We start from the raw sequence: 18,081 nt of genomic DNA, 5'->3' as shown, positions 1-18,081 counted from the left end.
AAAGAGCCCCAAAACACATAAATCAGACTTTAAAAGAGTTGAAAAGCCAAATAGATGACTCCACAGTCATAGTGGGAGACTTTAATACACCACTGTCTTTGAAAGATAGAACAACTGGCAAGTGGGTGGGGATGGCATATATCAGAACTTCATTTCTCTTTATCCTGAATAAAATTTCACTGTATGGCTATATCACATTTTATTTATTCATCTGTTGATGGATACATAGGTTTGTTTCCACCTTTTGGCTATTGAGAATAAAGCTCCAATGAATACTGGTGTGCAAGTATCCGTTTGACTCCTTGCTTTCAAGCCTTTTGGATGTATTCCTAGAAGTACAATTTCTGGGTCATATGGTTGTTCTATGTCTAACTTTTTGAGGAACCGCCAAACTTTTCCACAGCAGCTGCATCTACAAAACTCATTTTTAAAACAAAAGCTTCAACTTTGTATCCAATAAGACCTTTTTAAAGAACTGTTAACAAACAGGAAAATGTATGGATTTAGGCTTTTTCCCCTCTCCTTATAATTGGGGTGGGGGGAAGTAACATTTATTGGGCTCCTAGTTGTACTGTTGTTACTGTTAGTTGCCGTCGAGTTGATTCTGACATATGGTCACCTGTGTGCAAAGTAGAGCTGAATCATAGGGTTTTCAAGGCTGTGACTTTTTGGAAGAAGATTGCCAGATCTTTCTTCAAAAGTGTCTCTGGGTAGGTCCAAACTTCCAACCTTTCAGCTAGTAGTCGAGTGCTTAACCATTTGTGTTACTCAGGAATTCCACTATACTGTACTAGGCACTTACATACCTAATTTATTCCTCAAAACAGTTCTGGAAGGTATGTATTATTTATCTTCTCCCCTCACCCGCATGTAACCAATGAGTGTTTCCAGGCTCAGAGAAAGTAAAAAGACTTATTAAATTCTATACTCCATCTAGAGGAAGACTGTCTAGTCCTGGCTGTATTCTTGGTCCCTTATAATACTTGGCATGAAACAACTATTCAATACGTAACTACTGATAACATTACTTGCCAGGGCAAAGGAGCCAGTAAGTGATGAGACATTCATAAAATATGAAAAGAGTCCTTTTGGGATGCATGTGGAAAGAAAGGGGTTTGCATAATTAACGGTGAAAAAAATAAATGACTTTGATTTATATGTCATCATATCTTCCTTCCATGGATTTTGAGTATTTCACTCAAAATTGGTATTTCACTTTTTTCATCTGTCCTGGCAATATAAATGAGGCAAGAAATGATTTGGTAAAAGCCAAACAGACAACTCAAGGACTAGGTGCAGTCATCTTCTGCTCTGGTGTAGTAGCTCATTTCTGCATCACTAGATCCTTCAGGAGAACTCTCCAGGTACCTCTAGGGAGAGAGCTTTCCATCTCCTCCCTCGATCTACCAACTAAGAGCATACCAACATTAAACTCAGTAGCAGGATTAACCCAAATTTCACCTACTCTCTCTATTAGTTTCCTCACACTACCATAATAAATTAGCACAAATTGTATGGCTTAAAACAACAGAAATTTGTTGTTTCACAGTTCTGGAGGCCAATAGTTCAAATTCAGATCATGCTCTCTCTCAAGACTTTAGGAAGAGAACCTTCCTTGCTTCTTCCTCGCTTCTTGGCGATTCCATCAATGAACTTCCTTAGCTTATTTGATGCATCGCTCTAATCTCTACTTCAGTCTTTACATGTCCATCTCCCCTCTATGTCTGTGTTTCTGTGTCTCTTTTCCTCTTTTTGTGCACACTGGTCATATTGGATTAGGGCTCATTTGACTCCAGTATGACCTCACATAAACTTAACTATAATATCCTCAAAGATCTTATTTCCAAACAAGTTCATTCACAGGTACCGAGGGTTTGGACTTCAGCATATCTTTTAGGGAGAAACAATTCAATCCACAACAAGCTTTTAGCTGATGGAGCTAATAGACAGAAAACAGCTTAGAAAACTGTAAGGTATTTTGACAAAGCAGATAAAGATAATTCCTCAAATCTGTCTTCCTCAAAACCTTCCCTTCAATAGATACCATAATGCCTAGAACATTGCAAGATATTCAGCTGAAAAGAAGCAAAACCTCAATCAAATGTTTTGCTCTACAATTCTGTACTTATTTTATCATCAGAAAAGTAACAACATACTAATTATAGCTACAGATATCACCTTTATACAGATATTAGCCAAAAGTTGATTACTAGCTGTAGAAGTAGCTTTAGTCACAATACTTCTAGGAGACTGCTCTACTCAAATTGGAGATCTATAGGCATGGAAGCTGAAAGCCATTGGTGAAGTTTGCATGTGACACCTAAATACACCTTTGCCACTACCTACATTAAAATCTTGAGTGAGACACAGAAGTGTTGATTAAATGCCTGTGACAAGATGTCCTGAGCTGATTTTTTCTCACTTAATGTTAGACTTTCTTGATTTAAGTGGCTCAGTAAGAAATGAGACATAATTGCATCTTGCTATAACCTGTTCCACTGAGATACTGCTTAATTTTCATTAACGCTGTCGATATTTTTATTTCAGTAGAATATTCTTGTTAATCTTGCTTCCAAGCAGTTACTTGTACTGTGCTTATCTTTCTAGTTTCACAGTTAATTCAAATGTAGAATCAATGTATTTATATTTTTACTGTTCAGAACATCCTCCCCACTGATTATTCATTGGTAATGACACATTTCATAGTGTCCTTTTATTTCAGGGTGGAAGGAAGTGAGGGATTGGTTTGGAGGAAGCAGTAAAAGGGAGGTATCTATAAAATACCCTTCATCTGGTGGCGTAGAGTGGTGATGTTCTTAATGAAGGACACAAGTGCCCGCTCTTTGATATAGTGAAGGTGCTGTGATTGGTTATCTGCATCACTTTCTGTTCCTTCAGAAACAGATGACAAGACTTAGAAAAAACTCCAGTACAGTCACTGCATTTCTGAACACCAAACATAGACAGTAAAGCATGTTTTAATGGATTGTGACACATTGATTCACCACATTTCTCTGGCCAAGTTGGGATACAGGCGCTAAAATACTGACATATTAGAACACTTCAGATTCCTTCTCTATGGCAAGTATATTATATTGTAAGCACTAAAATCCTAATGTAAAACCTTACCTTATCATGACTTAAATTAAGGAGGCACTCTGTAAAGCAATTTTCTGTATTCTTTTCCAAGGACTTATGTGTGTTAGCCTGGCTTGGCATTTTGATCTTGCCTGAACTGGGTATCATCCATCGACAGTGGATGGGAAGAAATAAACAGAAGCCACTTCCAATTCCCAGCATGTGGCCAGCTGCCTTTTTTTTTGCTTTCTACAGCCACCCAGGAGGACTGATGGAGTGAAAACTCTAATCATTTTAGAGAAGAGAGAAAGCTGATTACAGTATAACTGAAGACTTCTCAAAAGCCCCCAACTGATACTTCCATTTGTGAAATAATATTTACTAGGCCTCAGTATTTTCAAATTCCATCTCCACTCCCATATACTTGGAATTAGTTTGGGCTGGTTATTAGCCTAAAAACAGCTCTAAATTCTTAGTTGTATTTTATCTAGTGTGATGGAGGGCCTGAATTTAAAACATTTGCAGAAGTCTTGAGAATCAGTCCTTGGCATGGAGGAATAAATAAATAAATAAGCTGAATAATTCCGGCAGGAAGAGTGGAGTTCCAATCCAAAGACCCTCGGTGTGTTATGAGGAAAAGCTCCTTCCCTTTCACCTTCTTTCCATTCTAGAAAAGAGTAAATAGCATTATCCAATGCCTTTCTCTGATGTCATCTCCTATAACCTGGTTTCACTAGGGAAACAGAGGGTGTCCTGGCATGAATATTGTGCTTGGAGTGAACATATCTGCAGTGAAGCCATACTTGTCAGACCATTCTACATTCCCAATCATAGTATGTTCTATTTCCTTCTTTGGCAATGACACAGCATAGGGAAATGCATATTTCAATGTTATGCTCATCTCTCCATCACTTGTCTGCCACTGTGTCATACTGTGGTGGCTTTAGTGTTGCCATGATGCTAGGAGCTATGACACTAGTATTTCAAGTACCAGCAGGGTCAAACATGGTAGGCAGGCTTTAGTGTAACTTGTAGACTAAGATGTGTTAGAAAGGAAGGCATGGTGATCTACTTCCAAAAATTAAAAAATGAAAACCTTACAAGTCACAACAGAACACTGTTTGACTCTTGCTTTCAACACATGATCAGAAGGGATCAATTGCTAGAGGACATCATGGTTGGTGGAGTGCAGGTGAGGGAGACCCTTGGTGAGATGGACTGGCATAGAAGCCACAATGATGGACTCATGATACAGGACCAGCTGTATTTCCTTCTGTTGCGTGCCATGAGTTGGAGTTCACTCGATAGCAACTATTTATCTCTATGCTAATCTCTAGGCCCTGTTACGTTGTGTTATTTTTTTCCCCCTCCTCAGTCAATGTTTAATAACACTAAGAAAAAGAAATAGTTCACACCCTCTGAGTATTTACAGTGGGCCAGGCACTTTGCTAAATACTTAATCTTTATTTCACAAACGAAGACACCTAGGCACAGAGAAGTTCCGTGGCTTGTGCAAGTCTCACAGCTGGTGAGGTACAGGGCTGCAGGTGGTCTGACCCCCGAACATGCTGCCTCTCCCTTAAGTGCCTGTGCTCACAGCTGGCTCCAAGGTACTTGGAAGAGATGATACCTGGAAGCATAGAAACCTTCTCTACCCTATAGAAAAATAAACTATTACCAGGAAACATTGAAGCCTCTGTGGCCTTCTTCAAGGGCAAGAATAAATGTGCTGAACTCTCCTTTAAGGCACTAATGACTGGACTGCTGAACAACACCATGGCTATGATTGTTTTCTAGGCTGACACTCAGCTGGTTCTTTCTCTTCACTGCTTTCAAGCTAATAATTAGATTTAAATCCCTGACAGGACTTTAACCATCACCTCAGGGGGTTCTAGATTTCTTTACTATTGTTTGCAAAGATTTCATTTTAAAAAAGCCCTCTGAAATGATAAGTTACACTCAGCCTTAGCTTTTAAAAAAATCTATTATCTTGTTGAGTCTTTTGAAGAACATATAGTGCTCTCTCCCTCAGAACCTTGAGAGATCAACCTTATTTATCTCTAATTTGAAGAATAAAAATACCCAGGAGGCCCAGAGAAAGGCAGACTCATAAAATGCTGTTTTCATCAGCACCTGTGTCACTGCCAGGGTATTTTGGAGAGCATCCAGGGTATTAGAATGTGTTGATTCAGGAATTTTATTTTGCTTTAGGTTTTTTTGTTTTTAAATTCATTTTCTACATATAGTGAAAATCATAGTGGTGACTTTGCTTCTCAGAGGAAACTCAAAAAATGGTTCTTTATATGAGTTCATTAGTCTCTTGACCTCTATGCTGGGTTGTTTAGAACAAGGCTAGAAAGAGATTAAAGGTTTTGCATGGAGCAGTTTACCCACCCTTGTTCTACTCTCCTTGGGAACCTCCACACTGGTCCATGAGAGCACTAGTGGGGGCTGTGAAGTGGAAAGCAGCTTTTCTCTGTGTGAGGATAGCTGACCCAATCTGCGCACTTTAAGGTCTTTGCAGAACAAGACAGAGAAATATAAATAACTGCCCCCAGTGGGGATCAACAGGCAAGGCTGGCCTCATTAGCACTGGTGAAAGCCGACTGAGTGGCCTCCCCAGAGGTCCAGCCACTCAGGAAAATCTGTTTGAGATCTTTCCACCACTTTACGTTACAAGTTTGTTTAGAGAATCCCAGTTGTTTTTGAAGAGGAAGCAAAGAGCTTGATCTATTAAGTCTAGTTCTGTCCAGAATGAAAAATGTTTCTACCTGGAAAGCCAAGGGATGAGATCTGGTGAACTATTTTCCAGAAAAAACAAATTTTATACTTTTCCAGAGATATAAACATAATATAACAATGTTTAATTTTATTATATATGATATTTCTGAAGAAACAGCAGAAAAAAATTGTTTTTGGATAATTTTAGGCAAAATTCTTTTAGCCAATTTAGCTATGCCTGGCAGTCTATCAGTTGGCTTAAACCATAAAGGTTCCATAATTTTCTAACAACTTTCTTTGAACATAAGTGCGAAAAATGGATATTTGTTGATTCTTTCAAATATATTCCTGCATAGGAGCCAAAGTAATCTTTCCTATTCCATTTAGTAACAGCTTTTGCCAGAACAACCCCTCTTGACAGGTAGACATACAGCTAAAGATCTGAGGAGATATGGGATCTATTGAATCTGTTGTTGCTAGGTGCCATTGAGTCATCTCCAACTCATAGTGACCCCTTGCACAGCAGAATGAAAACACTGCCTGGTCCCATGCCAGCTTCACAGCCACTGTGTCAATCCATCTCGTTGAGGGCCTTCCCCTCTTTCGTTGACCCTCCACCTTGACAAGAAAAAGCACGACATCCTTCTCCAGGGAATGGTCCCTTCTGACAACATGACCAAAGTAGGTGAGACAAAGTCTGGCCATTCTCGCTTCCAAGGAGCATTCCGGCTGCACTTTCTCCAGGACAGGTTTGTTAGATCTTTTAGCAGTCCATGGCACTTTCAGCATTCTTTGCCAGCAATACAACTCAAAAGCATCAACTCTTCTTCGGTCTTCCTTATTCATTGTCCAGCTCTCACATGCATATGAGGCAACTGAAAATACCATAGCTGTCTCAGGTGCATGTTAGTACTCAAGGAGACATCTTTGTTCATCAGCCTTGAAAGAGATCCTTTGCAGTCAATGTGCCCAGTGCTATACGTCATCTGATGTCCTGACTGCTGCTTCCATTGGTGTCAATTGTAGAACCAAGCAATGTGAAGTATTTGACAACTTCAATCTTTCCTCCATTTATCTGATGCTGCTTTTAAGTTCAGTTGTGAAGATTTCTGTTTTCTTTATATTGAGATGTAATCCATACTGCAAACTGTATCCTTTAATCTTCATCAGTAAGTGCTTCAAGTCATCCTCACTTTCAGCAAGCAAAGTTGTGCTCTCAGCATATCACAGGTTAACGATTCTTCCTCCAATCCTGATGCCATGTTCTTCTTCATGTAGTCCAGCTTCTCAGATTATTTGCTCAGCATACAGATTGAAGTATGGTGAAAGCCCTGACACACTCCCTTCTTGATTTTAAACTATGCAGTGTCCCCTTGTTCTGTTAGAATGACAGCCTCCTCACGTGTATACAGTTACCTCATGAGTACAATTAAGTGTTCTGGAATTCCCATTCTTCTCAATGTTACCCATAATTTGTTATGATCCACAAAATCAAATGCTTTTGCACAGTCAATAAAACATAAATAAACATCTTTCTGGTATTTGCTTTGAGCTAAGATCCATCTGACATCAGCAATGATATCCCTCATTGCATGTCCTCTTCCGAATCCTGCTTGCATTTCTGGAAGTTCTCTCTTTCTACTGCCACTGTTTTTTGAATTATCTTCAGTAAGATTTTACTTACATGTGATATTAATGATATTTTTCAATAATTTCCACATTCTATGGGATCACCTTTCTTTGGAATGGGTACAAACATGGATCTCTTCCAGTCAGTTGGCCAGGCAGCTGTCTTCCATATCTCTTGGCAAAACTGAGTGCTTCCAGAGGGACATCCATTTGTTGAAACATCTCAATGGGTATTTTGTCAATTCCTGGAACCTTGTTCTTCACCACTTCCTTCAGTGTAGCTTCAACTTCTTCCTTCAATACCACTGGTTCCTGATCATATGAGACCTCCTGAAATGGATGAAGATCGACCAGGTCTTTTTGGTACAGTGACTCTGTGTATTCCTTCCATCTTCTTTTGATGCTTCCTGCATCATCCAATATTTTGCCCACAGAATCTTTCCATATTGCAACTGCAGGCTTAATTTTTTTCCTCAGTTCTTTCAGCTTGAGAAATGCCAAGTGTGTTCCTCCCTTTTGGCTTTCTAACTCCAGGTCTGTGCACATTTCATTATAGTAATTGGGTTTGTCTTCTCTAGCCCCTCTTTGAAATCTTCTGTTCAGCTCTTTTATATTGTCATTTCTTACATTTGCTTTAGCTGCTCTCAGCTGAAGGGCAAGTTTCAGAGTCTCTTCTGACATCCATTTTGGTCTTTTCTTCCTTTCTCATCTTTTTAATGACCTCTTGCTTTCTTCAAGGATTATGTTCTTGATTTCATCCATAATTTTTCTGGTTTTCATTCACTGGTGTTCAATGCATCAAAGCTATTCTTTAGATGGTCACTAAATTCAGGAGGGATACATTCAAGGTCATATTTTGGTTCTCATGGACTTGATTTAATTCTCTTCAACTTCAAGTTGAACTTGCATATGAGCAGTTGATGGTCTATTCCACAATCAACTCCTGGCCTTGTTTTGGCTGAAGATATTGTGCTTTTCCATCGCCTCTTGCCACAGATACAGTTAATCTGATTCCTGTGTTCTCTGTCTGGCAAAGTCCATGTGTATAGCCACAGTTTGTGTTGTACAAAAGGTATTTGCAATGAATAAGTTGTTGGTCTTGCAAAATTCTATCATGCAATCGCCAGCACTGTTTCTGTCACCAAGGCCAAATTTCTTCAAGTACTGGTGATTCTTGGTGGCATAGTGCCTAAGGCATTTGACTGCTAACTGGAAGGCTGGCAGTTCAAACCCACCAGCCTTTCCTTGGAAGGAAGGTTGGGCAGTCTACTTCCGTAGTGATACCACCTTGGAAACCCAAAGATGGGTTGCTATGGGCTGGATCTGACTCAATGGCAGTGTGTTTGGTTTTTGGTTTGGTGATTCTTCTTTGTTTCCAACTTCTGCATTCCAGTCACCAGTGATAATTAATATATCTTGACTGCATGTTCGGTCAATTTCAGACTGCAGAATTTGATAAAAATCTTCAATTTCCTCATCTTTGGCTTTGGTGGTTGGTGCATATATTTGAATAATAGTAGTATTAACTGGTTTTCCTTGTAGGCTTATGGATATTATCCTATCACTGACAGCATTGTACTTCAGGACAGATCTTGAAACACTCTTTGTGATGATGAATGCCACACCATTCCTCTTCAAATTGTCATTCCCAGCATAGTAGATCAAATGGCTGTCTGATTCAAAATGGCCAAAATCGGTCCATTTCAGCTCACTAATGCCTAGGATATCAATCTTTATGCGTTCCATTTCATTTTTGACAATTTCCAGTTTTCCTAGTCATACTTCGTACATTCCATGTTCCGATTATTAACGGATGTTTGCAGCTGTTTCTCCTCAATTTGAGTCATGCCACGTCAGCAAATGGAGGTCCCAAGAACTTTATCCATATCATTAAAGTTTTTTCTACTCTATGGAGGTAGCTCTTTCCCAGTTGTAATTTTAGTGCTTTCCGACCTAAGGGGCTGGTCTCCCTGCACTGTATTGGACAATGTTTCTGGGCTATTCATGAAGTTGCCTAGTGATGTATCAGTGTTTCTCTGCTATTCATAAGGTTTTCCCTGGTCAATTGTTGGAGAAGTGGATGGCCTCTTCTTTCTTCCTAGTCTGTCTCAGTGTGTAAGCTGCGTTGAAACCTGTGCACCATGTTCAACCCTGATGGCATTTGGAACACCAGTGGCACAGCCTCAAGTCTCACAACTACATGCAAGCCACCATAGTAGGACAAACTGACAGACAAGTTTGTCTCCCTTAGCTGTTTGTAACCTCTCCGCCCTCCCCTTACCTGGATCCCACAGCTCTGTCATCCCGGCTTTTTTCCCCTTCCTGCCTCTTGGGGTGGGGCCTGTCATCTCCCTCCCCTTATTGAACCTATGATAAAAAATAAATAAATAAATAATAAATAACTTTCCAAGTCAACTCTGAAAACTGAATGCTTGGTAATATTGCAACAAAGGAAGATAGTTCCTTCAGTTAACCAAATATACGTAACTTATAACTTGCAAAAAGGAAGTTTAAAAACATTACATTCTAAAAACGTCTGGCTGAGCAGGGATAGTAACACCCTTGAGAGTGAGCAGCATTCTTACACTGAGTTCCATGTTCTGTTCTTGTGGGGAGTTGTGGGTGTGCCACCAGAGGGTTCTCTCGCCCATGGTGCTGGGAAGAGGAGAGTAAAGGTTCCAGTACTTTCCAGTTGCCCTCAGCAGGCCAGCAATGTAATTTCCTACTGAATCTGTTACATGAGTATGTACATAAATGTTAACTTCACCCCTAATACAGCTTAACTATATTAAGCACCCCCAAAACAAACATCGAGAGCTTCAGTGGAAGATATATACCATGTTGTACCCAATACATTTAAGCTGTTCACACAATCCATTTGTTTAGAAAGTTCATTAGCTTATATATTGCTATTTTATATTTTAACCTTGAGAAATTTGTCAGGCAATCCACAGAAAATCTGAAAGTGAAACTGTATCTGTGGTTTTTGGGGAGTGAGATCTATGATCAAATAGGATTACTTTAAATAGAGGAAACAGAAAGCCTAGTATGCCATCGTGTTGCAACATCTGTCCCTTAAGACAGCAATAGCTGGTTTTTCAAATTCTGCAAAATGAGTATGTATCTGGCATCAAAACTGACATCAAATTGCAGTTTTCAGACTTAGATCACTTCCATACAAATTTGACTCTTACCAAGCCATTTCTTGTCATCAGACTGGGAAAAGATACCTGCTCTTCCACAACTGGCTATTAGCAGAGGCGAAAAGCAGCTGCTTTCTAGTCAAATGACTAAATAATTAAATAATTGCTAATTAAGTAAACAGGGTCTAAGTTCTAATCATTCAGCCCACTATCACTTCTATGCAACCTGTAGTGCCGTTTTCAATATTAAATGATCTAGTTATATGTAACTTGAGATTTAATACTTTGTTTCCCTCTGATTTTATTGATGGGTACTTCAGCATGATACTTAACCAAAATGAAGACTGGGTGTTGAAGTTTGGCCCAGCCTTACTTCTAATGCCAAACACAGCCAGTTTTGCTACATCTCTGAGCTACTTGTGAAATCCTGTCCTACATGAATGGTGTGGCCACAATCCTTTATTTTCTAGAGCTGTCAAACTCTTCTTTCCTTGAGCTGGAAAAGTGCTGCACAAAAACGAAATCCAGCTGCATTTGGAGGCCTGCAGCTCTGTGGGAGCTCTAATCAGGTAGAGTACAGCTCTGTGCTTCACAGAGCAGTTCTCAGTGCAGGAGGTAGGCCATTAAATGCTTTCTGAACTCCATTAGTTACTCCTGCTGAGAGTGAGAAAGTCCTCATAAATGCATAAAAATTATATTGCCTATGAGGTAAAGAATGAGATGGTATTTTGCTGCCAAGTATTATTTTCCAAATGGTCTACAATCACACGTACAATGCCAGAATCATAGAGTACAAATCTGTAAGGAATGCAGCCATGACTGAGAGTCATCTAGTAATGGTCGCCTGATTCTGCTTTGGGTGAAATTCCATTCTAGGATGGATTTGGGTGCAGAATGGCTCAGTCAGAGCCTCAGGGCTGTGGGGACTAGGACTGAATCAGAGATGGCACAAGACCAGGTCAGGGCACCGAGGGGCAATCTTGGGCTGCGAAGGACAATTGAGAAAGATGTACTCTTTTTCCTTCCCTTGGCTCACCCTGAATCTGGCAGAAGATGGGCCTGGGGTCTCAGGCAGCTGCTTTGTCATTATATATATCTGTGAAGGCAAACAACATAGAGTAAAGCTGAGAGCTTGTGAGACACTCGTTTCTTAGGGTGCTGCTGAGAGTCCCACAATCCATATTATACATCTGATTTTTCAGTTATATGGGTCAATAAATCCCCTCACTGAGTTTCCTTTCACTTATCTTTCATTTGCATTCAAAATAACCCTAGTTAATAAACAAGTACAATGGAGAATTCTATGTTTTTGTCTTCTAAGAGACTAACTTATTCTACAGATAAGGACAGCCACTGAGTCACAGGTAAGTTGCTCATCAAAGTCTTCTTCAAGTGGCATAGCCAGGACTAGAACCCAGGCCTTCTGCTTTCTCATGTCATGTTCTTACTCTACCATGGGAAAAAAAATGAGTTAAAAAGTAATTAGGGAACACAATGGACTCGTTTAAACTTTTAACTAAAACTTTGCTCCAATTAAAAATTTACTTATTGGGCGTTATGCTTTTTTTTTTTTTTAAAGGTTCATAAATTTAACATTTTACTTTGCACTGATACCTAGAATACAAACAACTTAAAAACACATTAATAAACTATATTGCTGAGAAATGATTTTTTAAAAAGCATTTATAGATTTGGTATTTTAAGTCACTTTTTGTGCTGTTAACTTGTAAGGTGGACAACTTCAAAATACAGAATAAATTTCTGAGAAACGTGCTTGTGGTCTGCTGTAACTGCAACAGAAATAGCCCAACAAAATAGCTTAAAATGTTTTATTAAGTATATATAATAATACAGGGTAATATTTACAAAGTTATGTTGTTTAAATAAAAAAGTATCTTGGCAAAGATTGCAGATATTCAAAGCTTCAAACAGTGATAAATTGATTTAAAACATATTTAAAAAAAAAAAAAAACCTTTAACGGTAACAACACAGCTGTAAAACAACTTTGGTCTTTAAATCACTGCAAAAAATGGCTACTGACAAATAGCACACCTTTAATTGCTATGCAAAAGAGCCCCCAAGAGAGGATCTTGCGCAGCAACACTGGAGTTTTATTTATTTAGAATGTTTAATGGATATTTATATGATGTGGGATCCAACCCTCAACAATGGCTTTTTGTAAATAATGCTCTGTTTTATAAAAAGCAAAAATGTTTTCCTCTCTCTCACCAACCAAAATACCACTTTTAAAAGTCCACTGATGTTGCCTTGCAGAGCTTATTTCAATTTTCCTCCCCCCAAAATGGTCTGTATCTATGGGAAAGGTGATTTTACACAATCATAATTAAGAGCCTCCAAAAGCCAAACACAGAAAAACTTCCCCTCCCCTGCTTATCTCTTAAAATTTATCTGGATTATCTTATTAGCCACTGAAAATGACTTAACAGAGGACTCCAGTGAGTGATGGCTGTTAGTGATTTTGCAAGTATGACACATGTAAAAAAAAACAAGTAATATTGCTAAACAAACTCTCAAATGAAATACAATAAAGGTAAAAGGTTGCCCAACAATCATTTCTCCAGTTTCCAACAACAGATAAAGAAGTATGTATTTCCATACATGCACCACAGATCCCCATTTTTGAATACCCACCTTAGGACAAAACAAATCAATAAGATGATACAGACTTTTATTCTTATTGAGGAAATGGAGAAGTAAACATCATTTTCAGAACTTCACTAACTCAAACCACAATTTAGTTGGTCATTTACTAAATAAATTCAGCATCCTGAAAAGAGCAACACTCCCAATTTCAGGATCGCTCCATATTTAATTCTGACATTATCAGGAATTTAAACAGAACAGACCTGGCGTTTCCAGGTGAAAAATCATCACCTGTTAAGGTTTTCAAAATACGTGAAATCTGTCAAAAAAGACACTCTGTAGCTCACCCTATTAAAAATTGTGGGAAATCTAAATACAACCAACTCTCAATCATCAAACTTACATACCCAGAGTCTAATAATGTATGCAGAACACTGCAGAAGAAAAAGGAAGAAAAAAAAAATTCTTGCGTGGAAAGAATTTTAAAATCAACTAGGAGACGATAAATAAAAAAACCCAGTAGGGATAAGCAGAGATCATGAAGTACTAGGAAAGGTAAGGAAGAAACCAAAGAGGCAGCTAGACAGATGCAGAGAGACAGCAAAGGAGAGCCAACAGGGAGGAAGGGCTGGAGCAGAATGTTTTGAAGGGGAGGAAAAGTTTGATTTGGCCAAAAAGACTTGGAGGCTGTTGCAGAAAATGGCAAATGTTGTCACTCTAAGAACATACAACACATAAAACTGAATGGAAAGGTCGACAGCAAAAACTGTGATCAGTGAGTAAATAACAGATTATGGAAAAAAAGGAATAAATAATGCTCAAAACGTTGTTAGCAATTTTAATTTACTGTGACCAAAAATTGGAAGCTTTTATAAGCCTGATTTAAGGAGAATGAACTGGCCCAAAGATGCCCCAGCAAGATGATTCCTGCTACTTTGGTCCCTTCTCCAGAGAAGCTGACACTAGAAGAGTTGCTTTCATCTGGCATTTTGCCTGCTACCTTCTGACGGCGTGGTTTAGGGCAGTGAAATGCCTCAAAAGACAGGCAGCATTCAACAGAACACAAATGATGGGACATTCCCAAGACTAAACCCCAAATAAATGAGTTTATTGCATATTAAAAAGTACAACTTCAGTTTATAAAACATCTTACTATAAAGATTTTCATACCTGACTTATTCTTAATAGAGAATAGGAATCTGTATCTTTTTCAAGTCTATCTTTTTTTTTTCCTCCATTCATCAAAACTGATTTCCAAAGTACCAAATTATACTGGCAAAGCATATTTTCTGAAGAAAAAAGAGCAGAAGCCATCAGATTTACATAAAGGAATACAGCTCTTTCTACATGCACTAATATATTGGACAGTGACACAATTAGAGAAGAAAGGTATTTTTTTCTTTTCCTCAAGAAGAGCTGTCTTCATAGTATGTTCAGTTTTTGAGAGGCATCAGCAGGTCATTAAATTTAGGTTTGCCACCGGACAAACCACTTGGTCCCAACATGAAATACGACAATTAATTTGCCATAAAAGAGGCACATGGGAACATTTAGTAGCCTAAGAAATAACTATTATTAATGCAACTACAAAGATGAATGTCTTATTATGACACAAACAGAAGAATTACTAGTATTTTAAGAGGGTTTTGGTGAGCAGTCAACAAGCTGGCAAATTACGTAAAAGTGTTTTAAGTTTTAAGTGATCAAATATTCAAATCAAATATAATTCCACCCAACAAAGATCTTTATTTTTTTAAATATTTTTACTAAAAGCAGGAAATTCACATTTGCTCTCCTGTAGGCACCCCACTTTCATCCATACAGAAGATGCGTGTGTCTTACACACCCATATACAAACACACACCCACAAACGAGGTAAAAAACAAGTGCTGATAATCTAAAAGTATTCCAGGCGATCACAACTCTCAGAACATTAATATTCTTCTAGCTGGGTAGGAAATGTGGGGGTTTTGTTTTACCTTTCAGTCTTTTGAGTAAGGGAGTGAGGCAGGACTACAGGAGGAAGGTGATGAGAGTTTGTCATGCAACACAGATATAACAGTAATAAAATCACCCCTGCAAGGGGCTGGCCTGTGGGCCTATTGGTGACACACATTATGTTGCCATGCAGGAGACTTGTAGTTCAAATTTCAATCTTGGTTTTTAGAAAAGAAGTGAAGAACACTGTAGATTTTGCCTTCAAATCAGAGGAAGGGAATACATATGTTACAACCATAGCTATTTTTGCTGAAAAGTGTGAACACAGTAATCTGAGAACAAGTCTGACTCCTTTCAGCAACTGATGCTACCGTGTCACTGGACCACATTCAAAGAGGAGAAAAGGTGCTACATCTTGCACAGTAGAAGCAAGTAACAGTTAAGACAAGACAGAGTTTATAGGGTTGTGTGAATAAAAGAAAAGTGCATCCATCACTAAAATTATCCTTAATCTGGAAAGGATCTGTTACACTGTATGCTGAAGGAGGAATGTATCAATGGCGACCACCAAGAATGAAGACCACTTTCTCCACTGGAATCACAATACACACAGGGGGCATCTAAGATGTTCCCAACCAAACTGCTACCTGAACATAAATTCACTATGCCCTTGACCCATAAATGGCAAACACGTAATTTAGCTAACACCATATCTGCCAAAGCTGCTGTGAATCTAAATTTCAAAGAAGTTATTGTTTTTCTTAGAGATTCCTAGACAGTTCACCAGGTTGGTGCTAGGTAATTCTCACCTTGAATCAATTTCAACAGGTGATTTGAGTCAAAAGGCCTTGGGATCTGAAAGGTGTCATTCTTGGAAGATGCCTACTCTATTTTATCCCTAATTGAAAAAAATAACAGTAACAAAGAAAACTGGATCTCATTTGGGCACACAACACAGATTATAATTCTTTTATTAACTAAATTATACCTTTTCTGATTAAAAACTTAATGCCAATTCTCATGTAGGAATCAATTATATATTTTATCTCATAGATTAAAACCAGTTAATTTTCTTGTTTTCTTCTCCCCAAGAGTGAAATCAAGGCCATGGTGCTCAGTCACAAGTGTATTCCTTTCATGTCATCCTACTCTCCATGTACTGATCCATCATTCCACTTCAGTTATTCTGGAAAATTGAAAAATAAACATACAGTCACTATTCATGTCTATTTCCTATACATTGATAACCTGATACATTTTTAAAAATTGGTCATCATTTCATATATACAGTATCTAAAAATAAAAAAAAAAACATGTTCAACCCAGATCTGCAAAGGTCAGAGACATAAACCAGGCAAATCATTAGTGTTTTAGTTTCAGTAAGTAAAAGGCCAATGCCACATGAAAATAAAAAGCAACAGTTTGATAATCGCCTTTTGTTGGGAAAATGAGGAAAAGCCAAAAGATGTTGATTTTTCAAAGCAAAATATATTGATCTTAGAATAACATTCTATTATTACATTCACTTTAGATCTGTATCATTCATTCAACTTAAGTGAAGTAAACTTATGATCAAGTCTATGTGAAAAAGGAAATAGTACTTTGTACCTTAGGAAGGTACCATGAACTTCATTCACTAACAAGGCATATACACTGTAAACATTGAGCAGTTGTCAGTAGAAAGAACCCACCAGAGAGACATTTTGGGGGAAAAAAAATCTGATCAGGTAAACAGCAAAATTAAGGGAACTTGAAAAGTCATCACAGATTCCATGTGCTATGAACATACAAATATTCAAAGCAAAACTGCTTTATAATATTTCTAGATAGAGTAGTTAAAAAAAGTCATGTCTAAAGGGAGATTATCAGAGAAGGAAGCACTCAATGTTCTTACACTACATTTCAGAAACAGAGAAAAGAGGTTTAGCTCCTTCCAACAACTACAGAAGAATGACACCACAGCAGGAAAAGAACAAAGAAATTAAAAATCAGAACACAGATCATGACACAATTCCAGGCATCAGTTTTTTTTTTTTTTTTTTTTAAGTATCTTTATTCCTACAACCTTCCTTTTCTTTTTAGGAAGGAAATGACTTGTATAACAAAACATGCATTTCTGTAATAAAGGCTGTGACACAAACATACAAAAGTGGGAGCATTCTATGATTTCCTGTTGAGCACAAGCCTAAACACTGCTTTAAATGTACTTCATTAGCACGTGATTGAAGTGCTTTTAATCCTATGCAAAAACTAGTTACACTCAGCAATACAGCCTCCCATGTTAAATGCTGCACTTTGCTATGTTGTTGTTGTTGTTATGTGCCGTCCACTCGGCACCGACTCATAGCGACCCCTCCTTGGGTTTCCGAGGCAGTATCACTACAGAAGTAGGATTGCCCAACCTTCCTTCCAAGGAGTGGCTGGTGGGTTTGAACCACCAGCCTTCTGGTTAGCAGTCAAGTTCTTTAGCCACTATGCTACCAGAGCTCCTCCTATACCACTTTGCTATAGAGGTGTGCAGTTAGGTCACAGACTTTAAAACAGTAAAATAAAAGTTGATTATTTAAAATATAAAGAAAAGTAAGGAACAACTTTAAACATCAAAGGTATCAAGAAATTTTGGGTAAGGTAAAAACACAAACATCATTATAATGTTAACATAACTGAAGGATTATAATGTTAATATGAAGTCAAAATGAATGTCTGTAGTATTCAGTATCTCAGACTTTTTATCTTTAACTACTAGCAAGTTTATGTCTTTGAAATACTCAATAAAGACTGAAAGTTATCATTAGGATAAATTTCCAGAAAAACAAAAGAAACAAAAGATGGAACAACTAAACATCTCTTTTTTTAAATCCTATGTTTCAAAAGGTTAGAACCAAGTTCTTGCTCAGAAAAGCAGAGATATAAAAATGCCTGTGAGTTAAATGCAACAAAAACAGCAAGACAAACAAAAGAAACTCT

Source organism: Orycteropus afer, unplaced genomic scaffold (genome assembly GCF_000298275.1).
Source record: "Orycteropus afer afer isolate SDZICR_OR568_19922 unplaced genomic scaffold, OryAfe1.0 scaffold00166, whole genome shotgun sequence".
NCBI classification, from domain to species: domain Eukaryota; kingdom Metazoa; phylum Chordata; class Mammalia; order Tubulidentata; family Orycteropodidae; genus Orycteropus; species Orycteropus afer.
The sequence above is the reverse complement of the archived record's forward strand: the minus strand, read 5'-3'. Positions refer to the sequence as shown.